The sequence below is a fragment of the Benincasa hispida genome, chromosome 12, assembly GCF_009727055.1.
Source record: "Benincasa hispida cultivar B227 chromosome 12, ASM972705v1, whole genome shotgun sequence".
Taxonomy (NCBI): domain Eukaryota; kingdom Viridiplantae; phylum Streptophyta; class Magnoliopsida; order Cucurbitales; family Cucurbitaceae; genus Benincasa; species Benincasa hispida.
This window is the reverse complement of record NC_052360.1, coordinates 80,560,876-80,566,259: the sequence shown is the minus strand read 5'-3', so window position 1 is coordinate 80,566,259 and position 5,384 is coordinate 80,560,876. Positions and strand designations below refer to the sequence as shown.

The window sequence follows — 5,384 nt, the reverse complement described above, 5'->3', positions numbered from 1 at the left end:
ATTAATTCAAGTGAACTAAATTCACAAGTAATTAATTAATAGAGAGGTGTTGCACATGTACATATGATGTTTACAATGATTAAATATATATACGTTAAATTGGATTTAATATATAAATAGTTATTTAATTAATGTGCTAATTAGTTAATAAGTGTTATTTAATTAATTGTGTTAATTAATTAAATAAATATTATTTAATTAATTATGCACACACATGCTCATTATATCTTTCATATTATTTCAATTATTTTCTAACATTTTAGCTATATGTTTACAAGAATTAAAAACATGATTAGGTGGACTTAACATGATTAACTAGTAAAATAGGTTAAGGGGTTTACAATTGGTCTTCCCCTTTGAGAAATTTTGTCCTAAAAATTTTCCTTAAGCTTAATCATGTGAACATGTGTGAATATTTGCTTTTCATTTGCTCCTTATCTTCCCATGTGGCTTCCTATATTTCATGGTTCCTCCATATGACTTTAATCAATGTGATAGTTTTATTCCTTAACACCTGTTCATTCTTGTCTAGAATATGAACTTGTTCCTCTCCATATGATAAGTTTTACTTCAACTATACTGGCTGATCATGAAAAATATGAGTAGGATCTGGTACATACTTCATGAACATAGATACATGGAAAACATCATGTATTTTTAATAACTAGTAGGTAAACTAATTTGTAAGTTGTTGCCCCGATTCGTTCAACTATCTCATAAGGTCCTATATTTCTTGGGCTCAACTACCTTTCCTGTCAAACCTGGGTATCCCCTTCTATGGTGATAGCTTAAGAAATACTCGGTCTTTAATCTCAAATTTGAACTCTCTTCTTCGTTTGTCTGTATAACTTTTATGTCTTTCTCGAGCTATTCTCAAATTTTTCTCTTATTAACTCAACACTATACGAAGTCATTTGTATCAACTCTGGCCATAATAATTGTCTTCCATCAACCTCATTCCAACAAACTAGTGTTCCACCAACCTCATTACAACAAATGCGAGTAATTAATACTTTTAAAGAGATTTCCTTTTGCTTATGAAGCATATTTTTTAAATTCTCTCCATGATGGTGGAAGCTTATCAATTATGTCGGCAACAATAAGATTGTCTCCAATCTTAATCCCTTCAGATTCTTCTTTAGCCATTATCATCTGAAACTCTTATGCATGATCTACTACAGACTTTCCATCTACCATTTGAAAGTGAAAGAAGCGACTTACTGCATATTTTTTTCGCGCGTGCTTCTTCAATATCATATTTACTCTGCAAAGCTTTCCATATTTTTTTGACAGATGTGAATGTATATCATAATAATCATAAAAATGATCAATAAAAAAATTTAAAAGACAATGCCGACATTTGTATTCATCTTTCTCATACTTATCAATTTTCTCTTGGTATCCCATGAACTCTTTAAGATCCATGCTTTCAGTATTAATCTTCTTGGGTTTTATTTTTCCTTTCTGAGAGGACATAAACCAGTTTGAGAAGATTAAGGTAGAACAACATTTTCCCTTTCCATCTCTTAAAGTGTGCTCCTTAAATCGAAATGCTTGTTGAGATCTCCGACATTCTCATTTGATTTCTCAATAGTAGACTCCATCTCTAAATCTCCTTAAAATTAATGGGGAAATTTCAAATAACAGAGAAAAATGAAGAAAATATTGAGAAAACAAATACGTTAACAATTAGGTTCAGGCACGAATATCTTACTCTTTTTAAGGAGATTCAAATTCTCTATAAGATATAATATCAACTACCGATGTAATAAATTATTCTCTGGCCTGTCCTCTCCAAGTTACAATAACTCATCTTAAAAGTTGTGTACTTCAAACGACTCTACATTGAAAGGTTGAGCTCAAAGCTCTACAACTAAGAATATCCTTTCAACTAAGAATACCCTTCTTCTGATCAATTATTCAAAAGCTTTTCTTGTTGAAGTTGTATATCTTAGGAATAGATGGTACCACTACGTGCACTCCAAAAGAAAGTCCAAAAGAAAAAATACTAAAAATGTAACAGTTTCTTTTAATAAAAGATGATCATATTGAAAATGTAACAACAGTTTCTTCGATTTTTCTTCAACATTAAAAACCTATATAAACTTAGATAATGTTCTTTTATTAGTAGAGATAAAGTCAAATTTGATAAATATTTGAGATAAATGTAGTAAATATATGTCATGTGTACGCTCTTTTACAAAAAGTTAAATTATCGACGTAGAATTAAAAATTGAAGTAAAAACCCTTAACTATGGCCGTAGGAAATTCTCTAAGAAGAGAAAATCCTCCAAAAATAGGCGTATGCCGGTGCATGCGACGAACACACGGTATTCTTTAGTAAAAGGCGAGAGAATAGTTCGCCTTGTGTTCACTGCCCGGCTAAATAGACAAATTTCTTAATAGCTTAACAGATCAAAGTACCCTTATGTAATAAACTTTAAAAAAAAAGTTGTAAAACCAAATTGTATTTTGTGGCTAATTTAAATATTAGATCTAATTTTTTTAATAATGGTTCTTTTTGTGTTTAGCATACACAAGTTTTACGATATAAATTTTGTATATCCGTTTTAGAGGACTCAAAGTTGGGAAAGGAAGGCAGCACAAAGATCCAAGAAAAGAAACTGGGGGCCTTGAACCCTCTGTAGATCAAGAAATACTTTTCTTTGCGTGTTTTGTACAACTGACAACAAGACCAAAGCAAAAACGAATGAGAAAGAAGCTTGAGATTATTATCGAGAAAATGATGTGACAATCGCTGAACATTAATTCAATAAATGTTATTGTACTGTTTTCTATTTTGTCTTAATAACCTTAAAATCGAATAAACTAACATCCAAGGTTGCCTTATGAGTCTTAAATTGTATGCGAAGATATATAGGGACCAATGTTCAAGATACAGCCTAAAAGGTCTATGGTATAGGGATAAGGCTGGGTACCTTATCCTGGTGACACTATGGATACGATCCCCTTTGTATTTGATACAAACACAATGATCCAATGCATTCGTGTAGGTGACGCCCGAGTGGGGATATCCTATGCAATGAGTTTTCATATGACCGGATCGCGAAATAGTAACCACTAGATGTAACATCGTTAACTAGTTAGGTTCCTATTTCAATAGGATGACCTAGGCAACTTAGTCTTAATCCTGAGTATATTATGAACTCCTGTTCATGAGGGATTGTCCTTTGATTTGTATGGGTGAGTGATAACTGGTAGAAATACAAGTTATTGTAGCCTTTTATTTAGAATTATGAGGACTAACAAGTAGAATATGCGGTGATTATACTAAGAATTCATGTGAAAAGTGAGCTTGCATCGATGAGCATTGAAAATCTCGACTAACCCAATATTATGCGTTATTTTGCATCAAAATGTCTATTTTTTGTAGCTATCGCAGGAACCGATCGCATGTGGTGAATCCCAAACCATCACAAGGGTGATCACGTACATTCATCGCATGGATGTTGCAGCTATTAATCGCATGCGTCCACCGCATAGAGGTTGCGGCTACAGAGTAATAACCATGATAGAAGGGTGATCGCAAGGGTGGTGAAATGCGCTGGTACTTCGAAAACCAAGCATGAACGCATACCTTGGGAGTATAAAAAAGATGATGTTGACATTTCACCTAAAACACCGTTAGTAGTAGAGATTCAGAGTAGGTCCATCACGCCGTTAGTGGCAGAGACTCAGAGTAGAACCATTAATGCTGTCAACGATTTAGCTCTATAAATAGAGCCTTAGAGCCCAAATTCAAGGCATCCAAGTTTCTGCCTTAAGGCAGATACTTGTGATCACAGATGAAAGCGTGAGAAGACATTCTTTGAGAGTTCTTCATTCTTTCACCCATTTCGAGTGACAATCGGAGCTTTTCCAGAGATAGATCTCAAGAGAGACTATTCCACCGCCCTTCCATGGCACCACCGGCAGCCTTGACACACATCTGATGGAAGCAAGATATTGCCTACATCTTGCCCTCCATCTCTCTTCTATCTCTGTATTGTATTAAATTTTGGCTCAAGACATTAATACATTTTGTAATCAATGCATCTCTTTATTTCCTTCAACTCCATCTTCATTAACTTCTTCTTTATCATCCCTTACTTTCATTGCAACGAACTAAATAAGATTGCAAGAGTATCGCATACTTAATCATGCGATATAGACATATGAAACATGTAGCAAACCACTGAGAGGTGTGTGTTGCGCGAGTATAGTGAGTAAATCCTCTTTACTTAGTGTGAGGTTGTAGCAACGCTTGTCTATGAGTTAATCAGCGGCAACTAACTGCCCGAGAGGGTAAGTAGTAGTGGAACGCATTAAACAAAGTAAGTAGTATTCCTAGAGATAGGAATAATCTTATGTCAACCATACTTTATGTGATTATCTTGTCTTATATATGCATCATTCACCCTTTGGATATACTTGAGAGAATAGTCTAAAGATAGAATCTAGGTTTGAGAGATTCGGATTAGAATCGCATAAGCAAGAAGTATAATCTTAGACATAAGTTCTATCTGTTATTTACACATCGCATGTGCTATAGAAATAGGTTATGGTGGTATGTGGTCATCTTGTCTAATGAAAGCAAGAATGGAAACTTAGAAATAAGTTCTATCGACATTTTCGTATATGCATCGCGTGCGTATATTTATGTATAGCATGATCGCATAGCTTATGTTGGTTGGGGTTACCCTTGCGATCAAGCTTAATGATGCTGTGAAGTCTTCCCCTCCACTATTTTATCTATTTTTCCATGCATCTTATTACGCGTTAACAGTTGTCGCGTCTTTACCAACTCTCATAGTCAGACTTCCATTGCTTAATTTGTTTAATTAGGAGTAGGAGTAGCGTATAGTCTCGTTATACTTGGGAGAAAGCAAGAAAACTTGTGGCAGAAACGCATGGTCATTGCATACACTTTTAAACGCATCTTGCATATTTCTTAGTCCAACGCATGACCATCGATGCATGGAAATCAACGCACATCATAAGACGCACGCATATTTNATACATTTTGTAATCAATGCATCTCTTTATTTCCTTCAACTCCATCTTCATTAACTTCTTCTTTATCATCCCTTACTTTCATTGCAACGAACTAAATAAGATTGCAAGAGTATCGCATACTTAATCATGCGATATAGACATATGAAACATGTAGCAAACCACTGAGAGGTGTGTGTTGCGCGAGTATAGTGAGTAAATCCTCTTTACTTAGTGTGAGGTTGTAGCAACGCTTGTCTATGAGTTAATCAGCGGCAACTAACTGCCCGAGAGGGTAAGTAGTAGTGGAACGCATTAAACAAAGTAAGTAGTATTCCTAGAGATAGGAATAATCTTATGTCAACCATACTTTATGTGATTATCTTGTCTTA

The 5,384-nt window shown here is 34.5% G+C and overlaps 1 non-coding gene across 1 annotated transcript; it reads right to left on the bottom strand.

Annotated features, from left to right (window-relative positions):
• Nucleotides 1–2,267: 2,267 nt before the first annotated feature.
• Nucleotides 2,268–2,384, bottom strand: LOC120068698. The gene has a single exon (XR_005479326.1). It is a non-coding gene; the product is annotated as a U5 spliceosomal RNA (small nuclear RNA).
• Nucleotides 2,385–5,384: the final 3,000 nt, after the last annotated feature.